The sequence below is a fragment of the Ovis canadensis genome, chromosome 9 (assembly GCF_042477335.2).
Source record: "Ovis canadensis isolate MfBH-ARS-UI-01 breed Bighorn chromosome 9, ARS-UI_OviCan_v2, whole genome shotgun sequence".
NCBI classification, from domain to species: Eukaryota; Metazoa; Chordata; class Mammalia; order Artiodactyla; family Bovidae; genus Ovis; species Ovis canadensis.
In genome coordinates this window covers 43,355,982-43,381,013 of record NC_091253.1, presented here as the reverse complement: position 1 = coordinate 43,381,013, position 25,032 = coordinate 43,355,982, and the positions used below count along the sequence as shown (strand labels likewise).

Here is a 25,032-nt window from a genome sequence, read left to right as displayed (position 1 = left end):
GGTTGGGTCGCCTGGAATCTAGTCATATGGCCCACAAAAACCTCATATAACAGTGAAATACTCTAACTTTAGGACTTCCCAGAAATTTGCCACCATGGAAACAAAATATGAAATGGAAAATAAAAACACATTGCTTAGGTGGATAGTAGGCAAGTTTCATTTTTCAGTAATCACTTAAAAGGATTTGTAAATAGAGAAAAAGGATGGACTTGGAAAGAAAAATGAACAGCCTGCGTGTTTGTGAATGTAACAAATTAGATGAACTACCCTCATCTTACTTACCTGAGCTCTAAAGGTCCTGACCAGGTAACTATTTGCTTATATGAGCTGTAATCAGAGGTGTAATTCAGGCAATTAAATTAATCTGCTCTTAGGAGTTTTATTTCTTCAAGATTAAAATCAGACCAGAGAAACAAGGGATAAATAGTTGAGCTAAACTGGTATAGGCTTATCATTTGATAAATGAGGAAATATTATATAAAACTGTGGGAATTAATATAGAAAAAAAAAAGCTCTCCAGCCAGAAGTACTATTATCCACATTGGTCTCTGGCTCTGTTTGTGTGTCCTCTGGATATTAGTCATTTCTGAGTAACAAACTGAAAAGACGCCTACAAAGCTGGGGTGTCTTAATTACATCGAGGCCACATTATGAACATTTCATCTTGTTAATTAAATGTTCTGCAAAAACAAGCTTTTAGAGAGACCACAGACTATGAGCCCACCTACCTGAGGAGTCTATCCACAGTAGATATAGAAACTGACCTAGAAAGCTTTGGTAAATTCTTCATGACACTGCAGTGGACAGTTGCTGTTCTTTCCACCTTATAATATAACCTCTCCCCTTTTCTTGAAAACTGCATCAAAACTTGTATCGGAGGCAGCTCTGCATTTAACAGACCATAGTAATAGCTGGTTCTCTGTTTTCCTCTTGGTCTTACAGTTCCCCAAGGTTTTCACCCGGTTACAGCTGCTATTGTGGGCTTCCCTTGTGGTTCAGCTGCTAAAAAATCTGCCTGCAATGTGGGAGACCTGGGTTTGATCCCGGGGACGGGAAGATCCCCTGGAGAGGGAAATGGCAACCCACTCCAGTACTCTAACCTGGAGAATTCCATGGACAGAGGAGCAGGACAGGCTGCAGTCCATGGAATCGCAGAGTCAGACAGGACTGTGCAACTAACTTTCACTTTTCACAGCTGCTATTGCAAGTATCAGAGGACAAAGAAAGGGAATAGTTGCCAGAAGAGACACATCATGGAACATTGTTGATCTGGCTTCATTCCTGCCTGTTCTTGGGACTTTTTTCTCACAATATTTTGACCAAAGAAATGGAGTGGTTATTTCTTCTCAGCCACTCCTCATTTTTAGAGATATATTTTCTTGTAAACTTCTAAAAGATATTAATATGAAGTTTTATTTTGCCAAGTCCTGATTCATTCTCCCACTTTTAGAAAGAGACAGAAAGGACTGGAAAAAGACTGACGAAATATGTCAGTTTGGGTTTTTAACAAATGGTACTGAAATCAGAGTAGTCATGGTCTGCGGCTCTTTGCCGAGTCCAGCTTGCAGTCCATTTTATTCCAATTAAATCAGGTAAAAACTAAGAGACTTCACCCAAAATCTGGTTCTGGATCAAATGACATTATTCTAATGACTTTTCAACCATTGCTTTTTTCCTCCTTTTTTTTTTTCTCTACTGTTTATTTACTTTTTATTTTTTGGTAAATGATAACAAATCAAACCAAAAACTTATCATCATTGTATCACTGACTAGACAATTATATAATTTTCCATTTCCAGGTCAGTCAAGTAGTTTAACCACCAGACTATACGGAAACTGACTATAACACCAATGGCAGTTTAGATTTCTCAAGCTTACTCTTGATGTATTTTTAGTGATACTCTAGAAACCTATATAGACCAAATGCTTATCAATTACATTTTTTAAAAACTATAGCCACTTTTAAAACTGAAACTAGTGGAAAAAAATAAATCATGAGATGTTACTTAACTGGAGATTTCCTGAATACCTATGAATAGAATCTGGACTAAACCAAGACCACAGCATTTCCAGGGTCGCCCATGGAACAGCCCCACACTGTCTACCCTCCACTCCGTCTTTACTAGTTGGTGAAGCAAGACAAATTGCTTTCTGGATGTATCATCAAATGTTGAATTTTTAAAGACCACTTAATCCTATGAGCTTCCTTATTGGTATAACTAATGGTAAACATTACTTCTCCTTTACAGACCAGAAAATTATGACAAAAACGCAGTGGTTGATTCACTTCAGGTCAAAATGAAAGTACAGTTGACCCTTAACCAACATAGGTTTGAGCTGCATGGGTCCAATTATACCCAAATTTTTATCAATAAATACATTTAAATTTTTTGAGATCGCTGATGATCCGAAGAAATGCATAGCCAAAAAAAAATCTAAAAAAATAAGAAAAACTTAGGCACATTATAAATACATAAAATATTCAACACACAGTGTCAATGGATCATTTATATTATTGTAAGGATTCTGGTCAGAGTAGGCAATTAGCAGTCAGTTTGTATGCATGTTGTGCTCAGTCATGTCTGACACCTTTGTGACCCTATGGACTGCCAGGCTCCTCTGTACATGGGATTTCCCAGGTGAGAATACGGGAGTGGGTTGCCATTTCCTCCTCCAGGGAATCTTCCCAACCCAGGGATCAAACCCAGGTCTCCTGCACTGGCAAGTGGATTCTTTATCACTGAGCCACCTGGGAAAGCTATAGGAGGAGTCAAAAGTTACATATGAAAAAAAAAAGCCACCTGGGAGGAGTCAAAAGTTACATATGAATTTTTGACTACACAGAAAGCTAGAGCTCCTTACCTCTGCATTGCTCAAGGGTCAAGGGCAATTAAAATGAACTTGGGTGTCACGTTGACCTAGTCTTGCCTATTTGGTTTAAAGCATGATGTCAATTTTTGAATACTGTTTTTAAACGAAGTCCTTATTGCATTAAAATACTTTTTCCATTGAGAGATATAAGAAAATTGATGCTGAATTCCCAGGGAAAGACTATATTCCCTACATTTAAGCTCTTAAAATGCAAGAAGCATGTTGCCATATACTAATCAGAAGGGAGTTTTTTGAGGAGTGAAGGAATGATTGCTATAAGAGATGACATAATAATTCAAAGATAGAGCACTTAAGTTTCCAACATACTCTCAAGAGCACCGTATTGAGACTTTCCAACATTCCAGCATACGCATCTCTTCGTTTATTCCACAAATACCTAGATGTCAACAATATGTAGAGGACTGCATCTTAATTGGTAGATAAAGCACCCCATGTTAGGTAGAAAAAGCTGAGTAGTGGGTTGAGTGGCTAGCCCAAGATCTTATGACCAGCATGCCAAGAATCCGCATGTCCTGACTGCCAAGCAAGTCTTGTCCTGCTATATGATGATGTATAACACACTTCATGCTGCAGGGTGCTGTCTCTTTCCATGCATGCCGTGCACAACTCATTCTGCCAAGCTAAACAGGAAGAAAATAAAAATGAGAGGTCTCTCCACTTGTGTGCCAGTCTATGACTCACTGGAGGTGAGATAACTCTAGAAATAATATCTGGCTTAGGATACACTTTTCTTCAGTGGCTTTTGCCTTCTTAATAGAATTGAGTGAATAACCAGATTTCTTGCCTAGAATCTTTTAATCAGTATGAAAATAACAATCAATTATTGAGGGACTTCTTAAATTCCAAAATAATCATCTCTTCTTTTACATTTTTTGTAAACATGTATATAACTTGGTTCAAACCCAAGCAAGCAATTTCAAAGGCAAACTGTGGACCTTCCAATCCAATAGGATCTGATGGTCAATAATCACACTGAAGTGAAGTGAAGTGGCTCAGTCGTGTGTTATTAATTAGATGGTCTAAATAATAATACTGACTGATAAGTGTTTCTATAATATTTGTATAACATAAAGGTTCAAGCCAGAAATCTCTGTCCCACTCTCACGCAGACCATTTCTTGTTAAAAGAAGAAAAGTAACTTACCAGATTCCAGAACTCATTTCAAATCATCCTGTGTTCCTATATACACTTTCCATTGTCCTCATTATGCAATTCTACTTCACTTTTCTCCTCTGAGTCTCAAGTAGAAGCAACACAAAAATACTGACCCCCACCAACAGAACTCCTTCCTCTGAGATGGGATGTTGAGTACTGTGTCTGATACTTCTCAAACTTCATGCATCCTTTTTTGGTAACAGACCAAAAAAACATCAGGAAAAAGAGCTGTTTTAATAGGATATGGATGTCCTATAATTAAGTATTGATTTCTTTTTATAGATAAGGGATTCTGTGCAAACAGTAGTATGATTGCATTAGCCCACCCACTCCTTTTGTGGAGTCAGGGAGACTGGGGGCAGTTAGAGATTATAATTTACATAGGCACTAAATTGGTTTACAAAATGCTGTCTCAATGCAATGGCATTTCCCCACAGATAAGGAGAGCTTCCAGGCAGCTTGCCTGGGCTTGGAAGGGTGAATCAGTTCTTTATATCTGTGATTGAATCTCTAAAGGGATGAGCCCAGGATAACTTTTACTTTGTGCTGTTTCTGTCACACATGGAGAAAGCCTGCCCCCTCTGCCACTGAGAAGGTAACTGCGGCCACGTGCCCACAGGCCTGCTTCCATCTTATGCTCTGCTGACCAGGCAGTCTGTCTGTGCTATTAACTGACAACCACACTCAGGGTCTAGCAACAGGCTGCAACTCTCTTCAAACATGACTAATTAGTATATGTAACAATTTCATGTTCATATCTTCCAGATTAGGGGGAAAAAACAAACACACAAAAGCAGGTTTGTCAGGGGCACACCGCAGGTCTCCTGGCAAGGATTCCAAATCAATAGTGCATTTTTCCTCCTGAGATTGCCGTTTCTGACCCATATAGGGCAATAGAGCCCCCAAGGAGCTCCATGACGCCGACACCACTCTCCCTTTCTGCTAAGTAAGCAGGTTTGTGGTAAGTGGCAAGTGACAGTTAAGAACAATTTGTCCCTAGAGTGCAGTTTCTGTTCTCAGTCAACGCAAAACAAGGGCCCTTCAGCATAGTGGCCAATGCCATCTTAACTGCCTTCAAGGATTTGAGTGATGAAATTGAAAAACAGGGCAGTATGGATATGTATTTTATGATCGATTATAGATGCCCTATGAAATTCAAAGGAGAACCTGAAGAACTGTGCTTTTTCAAAAGGGCCAACTCTCCCCACAGGGCTGGTCGTGCTCACAGCATCACATGTGTTCACGGGGTTGTCAGAGTCATTCCTGCCAAGCCCTGCTCTCCACTAACTGGATGTGCTTGGTGGAACCCAGCGAGCCCTTAGTGAAATGTCAGGCGTGGGCTATAAATCTGTGCCTTTACCCTGTGAAGCCCTTTTCTTAAAGCAGAATGCTCATCAAGGTCACTGCGAAAGATTGCAGTTCTAAAGCTACAGAAGTAAGAGTCAACAGAAAATAGAGTTCATAAACACTTTAAAGCTTACGGTTCGTCCAAAAACTCTTGGCCCCCCACCACTTTGTGGATTTCAGTGACAAATGCATTTTCATAGGACTAAGAATGCTTTGGAAACCTGTTCTCCTAAAAAGGCACACTATAGCTTCTCATTTTCTGCCTTCTGGCAGATCTGGTTTGAGTAAGCAGTCTTTAGAAGGCTAGAAAGACAACACTGCATAAAAATGTGTGTATTTCTGTAGGTTAAGATCCACAAGTGTAAGCACACTCTGGATTGGGGTAGAGAGAGAGACCGAGTGTACAGTTTGGCACATTATATTCATATAAAATATAATAGACCAGATGGTGAAACCATCACTACTAGTAACTTTTTGAGTCTTGCATACTATGTAATACAAACAGGATCACTTTAAACTACATGCATAACACCAAGAGGAAAAAAAAAAACTTACAAGATGCCACATTGTATTCTTTCGGGGGAAAACAGGGACACAGATTCAAAAAGATACTAGATCATCAATAAAAATATCCGACTAAAATTTTACTATATTTATATAGGCTTACACACACACACATATCATTTTTAATATTCTTGTCACGTAAAGGACTTCAGATAAGTAAAACATCCAACTACTTTACTAGGCAAGATTTTCCCAAAGATCATTACACAGGAACAACCATTTAAAAATCAAACTGTTTATCATCTTAATCCACAAGGAAAAAATAATACTGTTTTAATCTTTCTGTTAAAATCTTGCGGTGGGGGGGGGGGTCGTCACTTGAGTTACAAACAAGCAGTAATAATAGTATTATCACTTACCGGCCGAGTAAGGAATTAGAATCTTCCAGTTTCTCTAACGCCAGGTTGGGAGTAGGTCTAGAAGCTCCTCTCGAAAAGCTATTTCCAAAACAGGTGCAGCCCGCTCGGGAGCATCCTGTTTATTTGGAGCAGCGCGGGCCTCCTCAAAGCGCTCGGACCCAGTCTGCGGAGCCCATGGTTTCCAGAGGCCGGACAACTTCGGCCTCTCTGGGCCGCCGGTGCTCCTCCGGCCCCTGTCGACAATTTTCCTGGAAGTTGCTGCCGAGTTTAATCTGCGGATCAGGTGAGCTTCTCTGAGCCCTGCGCAGGGGTCGCAGCAGGCAGAAGAAGGTCCCTTTCGGTCTGTCACGGCCGGCCAGGGGGGTGCCGGGGCATCGGAGACGAAGCCCCTTAGCTGCTCCTGGCTGGGAGCCGGGCTGCCTTCGGCGACGACGGCGGCAGCGAGGACCGTGGCGGCGCAGTGGGGTCCCGGCTGTGGCCCGGTCCAAAGACGCTGTCCATCCCCGCCGGTGCTGAAGTGCGGGCCCGAACCCCAGGCCCGGCCCCGCGCCGCACTTTTCCCCACCGGCGAACGCGATCGGTTAGCTGTTCTTTCAGGCTCGCCTCCCCCGGCGCTTCTTACGCGGCAGGGCTAACCGGCTTTCCAAGATAACGGTCTCATGTTAGTCTGGGGGCACCGCTTCCGGACAGCATCTGCCGTTGGAAGCAGAAATCCGTGGGAAATCAGTTGTGAGCCTCTCCTGACTTTTCAGTGGCCGCGAACGAGTTTCCTGATGCTAGAAATGAACGGGAGCGCACGCACACGCGCGCGCACACGCGCGCACGAGAGAAGGAGGCGGGGAGAGAGAATAAATATAGATTATGTACCGTGGAAAATCCAGCGCTTCTGTGGGTCTCTAATTACATAAGATGGAAAGGGCTATTTCGGAAGACTCCTCAATCTCCATCACCCATGGTGGGTGGGGGGCGTTTAGATTCTGAGAAGCGCCTTGTGAAATTCCCAGGTTAGACACAGCACCGAGACCCTCTGAGCAGAAACGACAGGTTACTGTTCAATGAAAACACAGAAAATGAGAAAAGAAAAAGAAAGAAAGAAAAGGCCGCGATACCTTGTAAAGCGTTGCTGAACTGGCTGGAAATCCTTGCCGAGCCGCTGGGAGGGGGTCGGGCGGGACGCGGACGCGTGAGCGCGGGGCTCCGAGCCGGGGAGGCAGCGATGCGCGCCGGGCGCAGGCTCCTTCCCCGAGGCCGGGTTGGCGCGCGTCCGCAGCCCCGGGCCCTGCAGGGCAGCGGGGGAGGCGGTCTCTCAAGGACCGAACGGGGGACGATAAAGTCAGCGGGAAAGATCGGCCGTCCCCACCCTTCTAATGCCGGAACGCGGCGCAGCCGGCAGGTCCCGGCTCGGGTTTCCGCTCTTTAGCCTGCTTCTGCTCGCTGCCCCCAGGCCTCGCCGACCCCTCGCCCCCGCGGCGCGCAGACCCCACCTCTGCCCGCGGCACTGGCTCTCACAGCTGCCGACCCCCGCACCAGGAGGGGCGGCGCACGGGTCCCCGGGACGGCCACCGAGGGCTCTGCCGCCCACATTCGGCACCCGGTGCGGACGCGCGTGGGGTGTAGCGGAGGACCGAAATTCACTACGTTGGAACTGCTAGAGAGCTGATCAAAATTACGACCAAGGACTCATAGAAAAAAGGGAAAGTGTAGCTGGGGTTGAGGGTCGTACCACTGGGCACCTCTCCAGGCACTGAGATTACAAGTGTCATTTTCCGCGCCCGGAGATTGTTGGAGACCTGGGAGGGAACTCAAGAGGGAAGGACCAGGTGTGGAGTGGGGGCGCTGGAGATAAACGCGAATTTCCTGACTCGGGTCCCAGGCCCTCCTCGCGGCCCGGCGTTCAGAGTCCTCGTGCCGGATGCCGACAGCAGAGGGAGTCGTGGACGCAGCGCGGTCCTCCACGCCGGCGCGGGATATCCGAGCCAAGGGGCTGGCGCCGCGCGTCCAGGGGGCTCCCCCAGGACCTGGGGGTGGGGGACGGCGTGGGAGGCGGCAGCCAACGCGGCTCCGGTTGGTTCCCTCAAGGCTAAACGGAACTGGACCGGGGATCATCTGGGATGGAAATCAGACAGGCTCGTTATTCACCCCGGGAAGTCCACGGTTTCCTTAGACTTTGAGCCACCTCTCCGCCGCCTGGGCTCGAGCGGGTTCCCGCGAGGGCGCGTGGGGCGCTGGGGCTGGAGACGCGCGGGGGAGGCGGGTTGAGGGGGGCGCGGCGACGGGCGAGGGTCCGACTCACTACAGGCCTCCAGTACCCGCTGAGCTGCGCTGGGGAGCCTGCTCGTTCGGTGGGAAGGGGCACGTCGCCCGCCCTCTATCGGGCCTTTAACCAGGGGCGCTGGTGACTGGGGCGCCGGTGGCAGGTACGGAGGGAGCTCTCACACCGCGTCAGATGGAGCCACCCCGCCTTCACTAGACCCGCAAAGCCACTCAGAATGTTGTTACTTGGGGCGAATGTGGAAGCGTGTGTTTTGCTTTAGGGTCCGTGTGAAAGCAGACGGATTGCTGGGGATCTTGGTAAATGAAGTTTCTCTTCTCCTTGGACAGATGTAGACACACATGCGTCTCTAGTGTCTGCAGAGACACGTCGTGTCATCCCCACAGACAAGCTTCACAAGGTGCAGGTTTTGTGAGAGGGCAAACACATCGCTTCCAGGTTTGGGGAGCTCGGACTGTTTGGGGAGCTGGTGGATGAGAACGCTTTTCTCCGCAGAATTTAACCCGCTTGATGCGATTGATGACATCTGTTGTCCTCTCCCAACAAGTAGAAACAAGGATAATCGCAGAAATTTAACACATCAGATAAAAGAACCGTATTTAAATAAGACTCAGGGCTCAAAGATGTGACTAATTAAATCATTTGCCATTGATTATTCAGACCTGGAGGGAGAGATTGCCTTTGTGGGGCTGGTTGACGGGGACTTACAGTCTCTCAGTCTTTTCCCCTGCCTCTGTCTCTGCCAGGAAGAGAAAAAAGAAAGTGTTGATTAATTTGAACTGTCAGTCCGAGTAAGATCAGGTTAGTTTGATGTCTTTTTTTTTTTTTTTTTTTGAAGGAGAAGCAATATCTACTCCAAATTTTCCTCATCAAGTTGTGTAACCAGTTATGGAAATTAACATGATGGAAATTAAATGCAGTCTAACATATGATGCTCCAAATGAATATAAATAAAGTACACAAACCAGGGAACAGATAAACTGAGATGAACATGAACTATTTAAAGAAAGTTCACCCTTAAAGCAGTTTCTTAAGGTTCATTTTAAATGTTAAATTTTGTTATTATTTTTATAATACAAGCATAGTAAAATGTGAATGTAAATCTTCAAAGCAATACAATCTATGAAGCATAATTTTCACAAGAACCTGCCTCTTGAGAAATCTATATGCAGGTCAGTAAGCAACAGTTAGAATTGGACATGGAACAACAGACTGGTTCCAAACAGGAAAAGGAGTACATCAAGGCTGTATATTGTCACCCTGCTTATTTAACTTATATGCAGAGTACCTCATGAGAAATGCTGGGCTGGAAGAAACACAAGCTGGAATCAAGATTGCCGGGAAAATATCGATAACCTCAGATATGCAGATGACAACACCCTTATGGCAGAAAGTGAAGAGAAACTAAAAAGCCTCTTGATGAAAGTGAAAGAGAAGAGTGAAAAAGTTGGCTTAAAGCTCAACATTCAGAAAAAGAAGATCGTGGCATCTGGTCTCATCACTTCATGGGAAATAGATAGGGAAACAGTGGAAACAATGTCAGACTTTATTTTTGGGGGCTCCCAGATCACTGCAGATGGTGATTGCAGCCATGAAATTAAAACACGCTTACTCTTTGAAGGAAAGTTATGACCAACCTAGATAGCATATTAAAAAACAGGGACATTGCTTTGCCAACAAAGGTCTGTCTAGTCAAGGCTATGGTTTTTCCAGTGGTCACATATGGATGTGAGAGTTGGACTAAGAAGGCTGAGAGCCAAAGAATTGATGCTTTTGAACTGTGGTGTTGGAGAAGACTCTTGAGAGTCCCTTGGACTGCAAGGAGATCCAACCAGTCCATTCTAAAGGAGATCAGTCCTGGGTGTTCATTGGACTGATGCTGAAGCTGAAACTCCAATACTTTGGCCATCTCATACGAAGAGCTGACTCATTGGAAAAGCCTTTGATGCTGGGAGGGGTTGGGGGCAGGAAGAAAAGGGAATGACATTCGATGAGATGGCTGGATGGCATCACCGAATCAATGGACATGAGTTTGAGTTAATTCTGGGAGTTGGTGATGGACAGGGAGGCCTGGTGTGCTGCGATTCATGGGGTCGCAAAAAGTTGGACATGACTGAACTGAACTGAACATCTGATGCTCCAAATGAATATAAATAAAGTACACAAACCAGAGGACAGATAAACTGAGATGAACATGAACTATTTAAAGAAAGTTCACCCTTAAAGCAGTTTCTTAAGGTTCATTTTAAATGTTAAATTTTGTTATTATTTTTATAATATAAGCATAGTAAAATGTGCATGTAAATCTTCAAAGCAATACAATCTATGAAGCATAATTTTCACAAGAAAATTTTGTACCCTAGTATGATTACTGTGAATTTGAAACTAGGTCCTTCAGTCTCACTGTTTACAAAACTAGAATACAATGGCCACCCACTCAGCCCACCCTTCACAGTGTAGGAATCTTAGAACACTGTATTAGTTTGTGAAACATTTTTGAAACAGTGCTTTGGAAGAGGGAGTTTGAAATGCACATCAAATCCTCTATATGCTATGATATAAAGTTACAGTCATTGTATATGAGACTCAGACACAGGCTGAGTTGAGCCATTTTGACTCCATAAAATTGTTATGCACCGAGCCCGTATCTCCGAACCGACCGAGAGAGCAAGTCCACCACAGTAATGCAAAGGCAAGAAGGGAGTTTATTTCTAGCGCGCTAGGGCCCAAGTCTCATCCAGCACAGTGGAATCCGACAAGAGCCCCGAACAAAGGAGTATGGCGGCTTATATACAGGCAGTTCTTTGTCTCAGTTACAGGAGTAGCTGGCGTTACATGATTGGCCAGGCAGGATGAGCGCATGTCCTGTCTCTTTCTGGTAAACATGACTCAGGTTCTAGAGCCCATCATTTGGTCTCTAACAAAAATGTCTGCTAACCTCACTGAATTACCATATGCAAATAATGTGTGTAAAACTTCATATATCCTAATATATCTCGGTAAAGATAGGTTATATTATCATCTATGGAATATCCCTTGGTTGCGATTTCTACACATTAGTTTCAAGAGTGGATTGGTAAATTTAGGGTTTCTGGTTTTGGTTAAAATATTTTTCTTATTTGCTTCACTTTGTGTCTCCTGTTAGAAAGGTAGGGTTACATGAATTCAATACTCACATCTGAATCCTTCTCACTTCATGATTTCAACATGGCCAGTATGATTTCAAGCTGATTTTCTTTATTGTATTCAAGTGCAGATAAATATTAATACTTAACCATTACTAAATATTTCTGAATTGGAACAGTGATCCTATTTATTTACTTCTGTGGATTTTCTAATGAAGTGCTGCTGAGGGTACATTGTTTTGCCCCTTTTCATTTAAGACTCCTCCCTCAAGGGGTCTTACTTTACTTAGCCAAGGTGTTCTAGGCTACTGAGTCATCACCAAATAAGTCTAGAGGACTTCCATGACAAACTGAAACTATGATGGAACAATCAGATCAGACATACAAACATGGAGTCAGGTGGTCATGGAGGATCTGGGCTCAGACTTGGTCCTACCTCCACTGAGAACTTTTTTTGTTTGTTTGTTTGTTTGTTTGTTTTGTTTTTTTTTTGTTTTTTTTGTTTTTTTTTAATTTTTAGTTTTTTATTTTTTAAATTTTAAAATCTTTAATTCTTACATGCATTCCCAAACATGAACCCCCCTCCCACCTCCCTCCCCAGAACATCTTTCTGGGTCATCCCCATGCACCAGCCCCAAGCATGCTGCATCCTGCGTCAGACATAGACTGGCGATTCAATTCACATGATAGTATACATGTTAGAATGGCATTCTCCCAAATCATCCCACCCTCTCCCTCTCCCTCTGAGTCCAAAAGTCCGTTATACACATCTGTGTCTCTTTCCCTGTCTTGCATACAGGGTCGTCATTGCCATCTTCCTAAATTCCATATATATGTGTTAGTATACTGTATTGGTGTTTTTCTTTCTGGCTTACTTCACTCTGTATAATCGGCTCCAGTTTCATCCATCTCATCAGAACTGATTCAAATGAATTCTTTTTAACGGCTGAGTAATACTCCATTGTGTATATGTACCACAGCTTTCTTATCCATTCATCTGCTGATGGACATCTAGGTTGTTTCCATGTCCTGGCTATTATAAACAGTGCTGCAATGAACATTGGGGTACATGTGTCTCTTTCAATTCTGGTTTCCTCGGTGTGTATGCCCAGAAGTGGGATTGCTGGGTCATAAGGTAGTTCTATTTGCAATTTTTTAAGGAATCTCCACACCGTTCTCCATAGTGGCTGTACTAGTTTGCATTCCCACCAACAGTGTAGGAGGGTTCCCTTTTCTCCACACCCTCTCCAGCATTTATTGCTTGCAGATTTTTGGATCGCAGCCATTCTGACTGGTGTGAAGTGGTACCTCATTGTGGTTTTGATTTGCATTTCTCTAATAATGAGTGATGTTGAGCATCTTTTCATGTGTTTGTTAGCCATCCGTATGTCTTCTTTGGAGAAATGTCTATTTAGTTCTTTGGCCCATTTTTTGATTGGGTCATTTATTTTTCTGGAGTTGAGCTGCATAAGTTGCTTGTATATTTTTGAGATTAGTTGTTTGTCAGTTGCTTCATTTGCTATTATTTTCTCCCATTCAGATGGCTGTCTTTTCACCTTGCTTATATTTTCCTTTGTTGTGCAGAAGCTTTTAATTTTAATTAGATCCCATTTGTTTATTTTTGCTTTTATTTCCAGCATTCTGGGAGGTGGATCATAGAGGATCCTGCTGTGATTTATGTCTGAGAGTGTTTTGCCTATGTTCTCCTCTAGGAGTTTTATAGTTTCTGATCTTACATTTAGATCTTTAATCCATTTTGAGTTTATTTTTGTGTGCGGTGTTAGAAAGTGATCTAGTTTCATTCTTTTACAAGTGGTTGACCAGTTTTCCCAGCACCACTTGTTAAAGAGATTGTCTTTACTCCATTGTATATTCTTGCCTCCTTTGTCAAAGATAAGGTGTCCATATGTGTGTGGATTTATCTCTGGGCTTTCTATTTTGTTCCATTGATCTATATGTCTGTCTTTGTGCCAGTACCATACTGTTTTGATGACTGTGGCTTTGTAGTAGAGCCTGAAGTCAGGTAAGTTGATTCCTCCAGTTCCATTCTTCTTTCTCAAGATTGCTTTGGCTATTCGAGGTTTTTTGTATTTCCATACAAAGCTTGAAATTATTTGTTCTAGTTCTGTGAAAAATGTGGCTGGTAGCTTGATAGGGATTGCATTGAATTTGTAAATTGCTTTGGGTAGTATACTCATTTTCACTATATTGATTCTTCCAATCCATGAACATGGTATATTTCTCCATCTATTAGTGTCCTCTTTGATTTCTTTCATCAGTGTTTTATAGTTTTCTATATATAGGTCTTTAGTTTCTTTAGGTAGATATATTCCTAAGTATTTTATTCTTTTCGTTGCAATGGTGACCCACCTCAAAACAAGGGACACATACAGACTGAAAGTGAAGGGCTGGAAAAAGATATACCACGCGAATAGAGACCAAAAGAAAGCAGGAGTGGCAATACTCATATCCGATAAAATAGACTTTAAAACAAAGGCTGTGAAAAGAGACAAAGAAGGCCACTACATAATGATCAAAGGAACAATCCAAGAAGAAGATATAACAATTATAAATATATATGCACCCAATATAGGAGCACCGCAATATGTAAGACAAATGCTAACAAGTATGAAAGGGGAAATCAACAATAACACAATAATAGTGGGAGACTTTAATACCCCACTCACACCTATGGACAGATCAACTAAACAGAAAATTAACAAAGAAACGCAAACTTTAAATGATACATTAGATCAGTTAGACCTAATTGATATCTATAGGACATTTCACCCCAAAACAATGAATTTCACCTTTTTTTCAAGTGCTCATGGAACCTTCTCCAGGATAGATCACATCCTGGGCCATAAATCTAAACTTGATAAATTCAAAAAAATCGAAATCATTCCAAGCATCTTTTCTGACCATAATGCATTAAGATTAGATCTCAATTACAGGAGAAAAACTATTAAAAATTCTAACATATGGAGGTTGAACAACACACTTCTGAATAACCAACAAATCACAGAAGAAATCAAAAAAGAAATCAAAATATGCATAGAAACTAATGAAAATGAAAACACAACAACCCAAAACCTGTGGGACACTATAAAAGCAGTGCTAAGAGGAAAGTTCATAGCAATACAGGCATACCTCAAGAAACAAGAAAAAAGTCAAATAAATAACCTAACTCTACAACTAAATCAACTAGAAAAGGAAGAGTTGGAGAACCCCAGAGTTAGTAGAAGGAAAGAAATCTTAAAAATTAGGGCAGAAATAAATGCAAAAGAAACAAAAGAGACCATAGCAAAAATCAACAAAGCCAAAAGCTGGTTCTTTGAAAGGATAAATAAAATTGACAAACCATTAGCCAGACTCATCAAGAAGCAAAGAGAGAAAAATCAAATCAATAAAATTAGAAATGAAAATGGAGAGATCACAACAGACAACACAGAAATACAAAGGATCATAAGAGACTACTATCAGCAGTTGTATGCCAATAAAATGGACAACGTGGAAGAAATGGACAAATTCTTAGAAAAGTACAATTTTCCAAAACTGAACCAGGAAGAAATAGAAAATCTTAACAGACCCATCACAAGCACGGAAATTGATACTGTAATCAGAAATCTTCCAGCAAACAAAAGCCCAGGTCCAGATGGCTTCACAGCTGAATTCTACCAAAAATTTCGAGAAGAGCTAACACCTATCCTCCTCAAACTCTTCCAGAAAATTGCAGAGGAAGGTAAACTTCCAAACTCATTCTATGAGGCCACCATCACCCTAATACCAAAACCTGACAAAGATGTCACAAAAAAAGAAAACTACAGGCCAATATCTCTGATGAACATAGATGCAAAAATCCTCAACAAAATTCTAGCAATCAGAATCCAACAACACATTAAAAAGATCATACATCATGACCAAGTGGGCTTTATCCCAGGGATGCAAGGATTCTTCAATATCCGCAAATCAATCAATGTAATTCACCACATTAACAAATTGAAAAATAAAAACCATATGATTATCTCAATAGATGCAGAGAAGGCCTTTGCCAAAATTCAACATCCATTTATGATAAAAACTCTCCAGAAAGCAGGAATAGAAGGAACATATCTCAACATAATAAAAGCTATTTATGACAAACCCACAGCAAACATTATCCTCAATGGTGAAAAATTGAAAGCATTTCCCCTAAAGTCAGGAACAAGACAAGGGTGTCCACTTTCACCGCTACTATTCAACATAGTTCTGGAAGTTTTGGCCACAGCAATCAGAGCAGAAAAAGAAATAAAAGGAATCCAAATTGGAAAAGAAGAAGTAAAACTCTCACTGTTTGCAGATGACATGATCCTCTACATGGAAAACCCTAAAGACTCCACCAGAAAATTACTAGAGCTAATCAATGAATATAGTAAAGTTGCAGGATATAAAATCAACACACAGAAATCCCTTGCATTCCTATACACGAATAATGAGAAAGTAGAAAAAGAAATTAAGGAAACAATTCCATCCACTGAGAACTTGAACATTCTCTGAGCTGCTCCAGGTGTAAGTACGCCACCAGATGTACTTGGAACAGCAACTGACAGCTGCAGCCTAATTGTCTCAAGGTGACCTCTGGCTGTGACCAGAGGTGACCTCAAGCCTTTCAGACCCAACCATCCTTGTTTGACAAGCAGCCTACTCCTCCCAGCCCCAATTATAACTCTTGAGAAAAAACTCATGGAACCAACAGTAACCTTGCAATTTTTTTAATTTTTCCTTTATAAGCCTCCCCCAATTTGAAGTCAGGGGAACACAATTCAAATGCTTCTTGAATCTGTGTCTCCTGGGCTTTAGTCCTAACAAATAAACACCTTTTTATTTCAACTGGGTCTCCACTGCTCAGATCTTGGCTAACAGCTTCATGTTCATTTCCCTCTGTGATAGTTGAGCTCAGCTGTCTCCAGCTACAGGAAAAAGGTGAATGTATTAAATAACTTCAGAATTCCGCTCACCTCAGATTAATTGAAGTGCGAAGATCCGTTGGTTAGCTTAATGTGGTTTTTGTTTCAGTGTGTGGGGGGCAGGAGGGAGGAGGGAATGGTGTCACAGGAGAGGTCAGAAAAACTCAGGAAATTAACTGGAACTGCCTGGAAGGGAGATTTCATTTTAGACAGTGTAGGTTGAGCACTGAGCTTTTTATTTTTTATCTTTCTTTTTAAAACAGGAAGTTCAGTCTGGCTTGCCTCAAAAAGAATGCTACTTTCTGCTACGTGGGTAAGATACTAGACTATGTGGGTAAGATACTAGACTGTCTTGAGTATACTTCATTTCAAAATGGAAATAATGCAAGCTACTGAGTAGCCTTGGTAGATAGCCTGTGGCTGGGGCTCCAGGTATGGCGCATGCCCCTCCCCACCTCTTGGACAGACAGAAACAATGCCTGGGAGGACTTTCTTGTTCATTCACATCAAGCAGGGGACACAGCTTTATTCGAAGTGCATCCGTGTAAATAGAACTGTTACAAGGATGTAGAGATCGCAGGGCAGGTTTTCAGTGCTGTGGAAATCACCCACAGGTCATCAAGTCCTCCATGGTGGCAAGTTCCTAACCGCTGACAAAAAACAAAACCATCTTTAAAGGGGCTCCTGCTGATTCAGCTTGTTTACAACGGCAAATATTTTTACACTGGCCAGTGACATACATTCTTTCTAATAAGCATGCATACATGGAGAGCAGCCGTGCTCTCCGGGCAGTGGAGGGGGTGGCGGCGGGGGGGGACTCATGATGGCCCAGGAGAAACTGACAAGGGAACCACTAATGGCGTAACTGGGCTTCCCTGATGGCTCAAGTGGTGAAGGATCTGCCTGCAAAGCAGGAGATGCAGAAGACATGCGTTCAGTCTCTGGGCCAGGAAGATCTAGAGAAGGAAATGGCAACCCACTCCAGTATTCCAGTGTGGGAGATCCCAGGGGCAGAGGATCCTGGCTATATAGTCCATGGAGTTGCAGAGATGGACATGACTGCATACCCACACACACTTGTGCTTTATACAAGTAATTTCCTTAAAAAAAAAAAAAGTGTGTGTGTATGATGGTGCATGCCTGTGTCTATATGTCTATATATGTAGATAAGAATAAATAAATATGACATTGACACCTCTAGCTGGTGCCCAATCATTTACAGAAACATGTCTTGGAAATGTTAGCTAGAGAGTCTCATTTATAGCTGTTCTTCTTTCTCCTTTCCTTGTACTGCCTTCTTTTGGGACCCATCTGATTAGACTTCTCTGTCAAAGTCACCAGTGCTTGCTTTATTTCCAACCCATCAGTCACCACTCTGCCTTCACTGTGTTCAGCTCTCTTACCAGACTCCAGAGCATGCTTCCAACTCACTTGGTGAGTACATCCCTGAGACTCAATACCCCCAGCTGCTGTGAAGTTGTTTATACTTGCGGCTATTCTTCCTCGGTCTTCCCTGCTGGTACCTTCATGCTCAAACCCCTTCACTTTGGAAATTCACGTGACTTAGTTCTTGGGTCCTGACTCTTCTGACTCTGTCATCTCTGCTTAAGTGATCTCATCCAGTCTCAGATGCCACCACTCTTAATATCATTTATATGACATTGACTCTTAAATCCATCCACTGAGCTCTAAATATACAGAGATACGAGTTGCATATTTGAGATCTCTTGAGATGTCTAGAAGCTTGAATGCTTCTAGACATCTCAAACGTGACCTGCCTGAATCAGCACGGAGTCATCACCCCAGAAAAGCTGTTTCTCTGACCACAGTCTTCATGGAGTAAATGTACCCCCCACCCCCACACTCAGTTAAAGCTCACAGTCAACAACCCACGTCTCAGTGTTTGTCCTCCCTCCCCCACATGTCCAAGCATTCAGCAAGGACTTTTGCTTTTGTTCCTAAAATATTTCCAACCCACCCCCTTCCTCTAGGATAACATTTTTGCTCTGGCTCAAGGTCACTAGGAGTCAGACACAACTGAGCGAGTTCACTTTCACTTTTACTTTTCACTTTCATGTATTGGAGAAGGGAACGGCAACCCACTCCAGTGCTCTTGCCTGGAGAATCCCAGGGACGAGGGAGCCTGGTGGGCTGCCGTCTCTGGGGTTGCACAGAGTTGGACACAGCTGAAGCGACTTAGCAGCAGCAGCAGCGAGGTGCTGTAATTTCTTATCTATCCAAAGGCCATAGTCCTTCATTGATCTCAGGGTGACCGCTGTTCCCTGGGACTCTTTCTCTGCACAGCAGTAGGAATGCATTTTTGACGACATGAATCCTTCCATGTCACGCCTGTGCTCAGACACTCCCAGGGTTTCCCAGTGCCCTGGGAACAACACCTTGCTATGGCAGTCTGATGTGGCTCTCATCAACCACTCCCCTTCTCCTGGTCACCTTCATCCCAAGTCCTCATATTGACCAAGCTCAGTCCTACCTGAAATACACCGCCCAACCTGAACTGTAACTCCCCCACCCACACCCCTGCCACAGATCTTAACAAGTCTGGCTCCCTCTTTGCCATCAAGTCTCAGCTCAGAGGTCACATGATCAAAGAGGCCTGCATTGACCAGCCAGTTCAAGTTTTCCTCCTAGTCTCTTTGAACATCCATCAAGGTGTTTTAAGGTCTATAACAAGTACTGCTCTGGGAACATATTAGTGGGTTTTTTTTCATATTGACTGTTCTTTCCTACTGTAACTTGGACAGCAGGGAAGCAAAACCTTGGTGCCTTCTGAGTCCCCTTCCTGAAAAACAGTGTCCAGCACACAGCGGGTGTTCCATAAACAGTTAGTAATTGATTAACAGCGGAAACTCTGTGATAATTGCTAAGAGTACAACAGTAAACAAAATGATGTCTTTGTTCTTCAGAACTGCAAAATATTTGTTATTTACAAGAGTAAGAGCTTTAACACTGTGGTTACTTTTTTTTATAACAATAGTTTTTTAAAAAATATGCTCATTTATTTTGAAACTATCAAAGGTGTATTTTCAAGGTTTAACAAGGATTTATTTTTAGAGAGATTTCACTTCATATGCTTCCATAATTACAATCTTCAGCTAATTAGCTAGATGGATATTCATGTTTAAAATTACAAAAATTATTCATTGTCTGGAGAAAACAAAAGTAAGAACATAGGCAGAGATTTTATTTTCAACCTTCCCCTAATTCTCTTTGCTCTGCATTTATTATGCTTTTGTTACTTTTGCTTCTGTATAAAGAATAGTTATGTAATTATTTTTATTTATAAATGCATCTACTATTATAACAGCAAGTATAATGACTATGCAAAAACTAGGAAAGAACGAAGAAAACAGCCTGGCGCATACTTACCAATTACATCACAATTTTAATGTATTTTCTCCTAACCATGTTTCAATGTATCATCTCAACCCCTGTTAAAGTATCACAGCTTACTTCCAATTGTTACTAATACTCAGTTTGTAAGATTTTAATATGTAATAAAATATGTAAGATTTTATTCTGTTGTCATAAGATCTTTGTCCTCACTTTTAAAGGCTACATATAATGTGAAAGTAACATAATTGGTCATATCTTTATTTTAGGACATAGACTGGATTTTTATATTATTTATATTAAGAGTTTCATGAATATACCTTCCCTATTATTTGCATGATTTTGTGGATGGGAGATCCAAAGAAATGTAAATACTGGTTTAAAATAGTTGCTTGTTTTATGGTTCATAGTATATGCCGTGTGTGTGTGTGTGTGTGTGTGTGTGTGTGTGTGAGTGAGACAGAGAGAGAATGTAAGAGAGGAAGTTACTTGACCGCCCTGCCTCACTGGGAAGATCACTGACCATGAACCTCATGGACGTGATTTAATAAATGCTGCTTTGCTGTTTCTCTCTCCAGGACCCACTGTTTACAATGTGAGATGAAGCCTGATTTCAAGTCCTTGAGACTCTCTCTGTGGGCTTATATTTGTTTGCTTGCTTTTTCCACATCTTAATATGTGTTGTCACATTACACACCTCTTGTAATATTAAATATTCAACCATTCACAAGGATAACCATCTGTCTTGTCAAAGTCTACTCCCAGTCCCCCAAAAGCGAGTTCTGTAAATGCTAGAACACACCAAAAAAAAGTCAAATCACCCCCAAAATGCCACTTGAGTGAGGTGAAAGCACATACCCAGCCACGCTTCTCTGGGTGATGAGCACGGAATGTCTTTTCAGTTCTCTCCTCAGTTCCTCCATGGAAAGTTCAGATCTATTTTAAGTAAGATCATTCCAAACATAAATTCACTCAGGAGACAGTTTAAAAGAAAAGACAAGGAAACAAAAAGTCTTTTTTTTTTTTTGCTTTTCTAAAATACATACATATTTTCCATAATAATTGGAACCAAACACAATACCAAGGACAACATATAAAAATTTAAATTTGTGATGGATTCCCATAACTATGGATTGTATACAACTATTGCTGTCTTTTCACACTGATTTGTTGCCCTGTCATAATCTCTTAAGTAAAGAAACCAACCTCTGGCAGGTAGGTAAACTGAGTTGCCTGAGTTCTAATCTGTCTATACAACAGACCACAGACAATCTTCAGTTCAGAAACACGCCCATGTATAAAGCACATCCATCCACCTTTACCTAGCAATTGGATTGATTGAATTCACAGATTTAATCAATAGCCTCTCTGTATCCATGCTTTGCAGTGATACTCTGCAGTTTTCATGAAGAGTTGGGATCTATTTCTCCACCCCTTGAATCAGTGTCATTTCAGGATTTGCTGTTATCAATAATTCCAGAAGTGATGGTGTGTTTCTGCCAGATCTGGGTGTCCAGAGCCCTTGAACCCTTTGGTCCTCTTTTGAACTTTTTCCAACCAGGAAAAAAAGGACAAGCTAGTTAGAGGGAAAGAAACGTTGTTTGGTAGAGCTAGGTCCTCTCAGCTAACACTGACCCAGCCCGGCCATCCCCTAGCACTGCAGAACCTTATGAATAAAGGCCAGATGTGGTTATCATCTTGGAATAAAGTTCATCTTAGAGTGTGTGTGTGTAATTTAAATAGTATAGTTTCTCTATAAAAACTATACATATAAACTACAGTATATGAATATAGTTGGAGAAATATTTTCATGCCAAGCAAATGCATGTTCTATAAGTTTTTATATCTCTATGTTTTTATTAACACTCTTTTTTAATTATTTTTATTATTTTTTATTTTTGTAATTTTAAAATCTTTGATTCTTACATGCGTTCCCAAACATGAACCCCCCTCCCACCTCCCTCCCCATAACATCTCTCTGGGTCATCCCCATGCACCAGCCCCAAGCATGCTGTATCCTGCGTCAGACATAGACTGGTGATTCGATTCTTACATGATAGTATACATGTTAGAATGCCATTCTCCCAAATCATCCCACCCTCTCCCTCTCCCTCTGAGTCCAAAAGTCCATTATACACATCTGTGTCTTTTTTGTTGTCTTGCATACCGGGTCGTCATTGCCATCTTTCTAAATTCCATATATATGTGTTAGTATACTGTGTTGGTGTTTTTCTTTCTGGCTAACTTCACTCTGTATAATCGGCTCCAGTTTCATCCATCTCATCAGAACTGATTCAAATGAATTCTTTCTAATGGCTGAGTAACACTCCATTGTGTATATGTACCACGGCTTTCTTATCCATTCATCTGCTGATGGACATCTAGGTTGTTTCCATGTCCTGGCTATTGTAAACAGTGCTGCGATGAACATTGGGGTACATGTGTCTCTTTCAATTCTGGTTTCCTCAGTGTGTATGCCCAGCAGTGGGACTGCTGGGTCATAAGGTAGTTCTATTTGCAATTTTTAAAGGAATCTCCACACTGTTCTCCATAGTGGCTGTACTAGTTTGCATTCCCACCAACAGTGTAGGAGGGTTCCCTTTTCTCCACACCCTCTCCAGCATTTATTGCTTGCAGATTTTTGGATCGCAGCCATTCTGACTGGTGTGAAGTGGTACCTCATTGTGGTTTTGATTTGCATTTCTCTAATAATGAGTGATGTTGAGCATTTTTCATGTGTTTGTTAGCCATCCATATGTCTTCTTTGGAGAAATGTCTATTTAGTTCTTTGGCCCATTTTTTGATTGGGTCGTTTATTTTTCTGGAGTTGAGCTGCATAAGTTGCTTGTATAATTTTTAGATTAGTTGTTTGTCAGTTGCTTCATTTGCTATTATTTTCTCCCATTCAGAAGGCTGTCTTTTCACCTTGCTTATAGTTTCCTTTGTTGTGCAGAAGCTTTTAATTTTAATTAGATCCCATTTGTTTATTTTTGCTTTTATTTCCAGCATTCTGGGAGGTGGATCATAGAGGATCCTGCTGTGATTTATGTCTGAGAGTGTTTTGCCTATGTTCTCCTCTAGGAGTTTTATAGTTTCTGATCTTACATTTAGATCTTTAATCCATTTTGAGTTTATTTTTGTTTGTGGTGTTAGAAAGTGATCTAGTTTCATTCTTTTACAAGTGGTTAACCAGTTTTCCCAGCACCACTTGTTAAAGAGATTGTCTTTACTCCATTGTATATTCTTGCCTCCTTTGTCAAAGATAAGGTGTCCATATGTGTGTGGATTTATCTCTGGGCTTTCTATTTTGTTCCATTGATCTATATGTCTGTCTTTGTGCCAGTACCATACTGTTTTGATGACTGCGGCTTTGTAGTAGAGCCTGAAGTCAGGCAAATTGATTCCTGCAGTTCCATTCTTTTTTCTCAAGATTGCTTTGGCTATTCGAGGTTTTTTGTATTTCCATACAAATCTTGAAATTATTTGTTCGAGTTCTGTGAAAAATATGGCTGGTAGCTTGATGGGGATTGCATTGAATTTGTAAATTGCTTTGGGTAGTATACTCATTTTCACTATATTGATTCTTCCGATCCATGAACATGGTATATTCCTCCATCTATTAGTGTCCTCTTTGATTTCTTTCATCAGTGTTTTATAGTTTTCTATATATAGGTCTTTAGTTTCTTTAGGTAGATATATTCCTAAGTATTTTATTCTTTTCATTGCAATGGTGAATGGAATTGTTTCCTTAATTTCTTTTTCTACTTTCTCATTATTCGTGTATAGGAATGCAAGGGATTTCTGTGTGTTGATTTTATATCCTGCAACTTTACTATATTCATTGATTAGCTCTAGTAATTTTCTGGTGGAGTCTTTAGGGTTTTCTATGTAGAGGATCATGTCATCTGCAAACAGTGAGAGTTTTACTTCTTCTTTTCCAATTTGGATTCCTTTTATTTCTTTTTCTGCTCTGATTGCTGTGGCCTAAACTTCCAGAACTATGTTGAATAGTAGCGGTGAAAGTGGGCACCCTTGTCTTGTTCCTGACTTTAGGGGAAATGCTTTCAATTTTTCACCATTGAGGATAATGTTTGCTGTGGGTTTGTCATATATAGCTTTTATTATGTTGAGGCATGTTCCTTCTATTCCTGCTTTCTGGAGAGTTTTTTTTATTATCATAAATGGATGTTGAATTTTGTCAAAGGCCTTCTCTGCATCTATTGAGATAATCATATGGTTTTTACTTTTCACTTTGTTAATGTGGTGAATTACATTGATTGATTTGCGGATATTGAAGAATCCTTGCATCCCTGGGATAAAGCCCACTTGGTCATGGTGTATGATCTTTTTAATGTGTTGTTGGATACTGATTGCTAGAATTTTGTTGAGGATTTTTGCATCTATGTTCATCAGTGATATTGGCCTGTAGTTTTCTTTTTTTGTGACATCTTTGTCAGGTTTTGGTATTAGGGTGATGGTGGCCTCATAGAATAAGTTTGGAAGTTTACCTTCCTCTGCAATTTTCTGGAAGAGTTTGAGTAGGATAACACTCTTAATTAGTTGAAAAATGTTTTACTTCTCTTCCTCTGAGTACAGATTTTCATGTTCAAGAAGAGTCATGATTTCTCAAAGTTGTACTAAGATTTCTGGCTGATGTTTATTTACCATCTGTAATATCCAGAAGTTTATATTTCAATCTTATTTTATTTTTGTCTTTCCTCCTTTACTTTTGCTCCCAGTCCCTTCTTCTCTTCTGCATTTTCATAATTCTGTTGTGGCTTTTTCCTTCTTCTTCCTCTCCTCATCCTTCTCTTCTTACTCTTTCTAGTTTCTCTTCTATATTGAAAAATACTGAAAAAAAGCGAGACAAAGTTTCCATAACCAACAATGATGTCTGTGTACAAAGCAAAATTTGTCTGTGCCTTCTGATGTTTTCCCAAATTGTTTTAAGAGCGTACTCTGCCATCTCAGGTTTCAAAGATGTTAATAAGCAGGGTTTGTCTTTATAAGGAAAGTACATG

General features: G+C 41.3%; 1 protein-coding gene across 3 annotated transcripts in view; it reads right to left on the bottom strand.

The window, feature by feature from the left end:
• SNTG1 (syntrophin gamma 1) overlaps positions 1 to 7,793 on the bottom strand; it is a 403,770-nt gene extending 395,977 nt beyond the window's left edge. For all 3 annotated transcript variants that reach the window (XM_069600005.1, XM_069600004.1, XM_069600006.1), the window contains exon 1: positions 6,318 to 7,793. The gene's annotated coding sequence lies outside the window, so the exon portion shown is untranslated. The remainder of the gene's footprint in view (positions 1 to 6,317) is intronic.
• Positions 7,794 to 25,032: the final 17,239 nt, after the last annotated feature.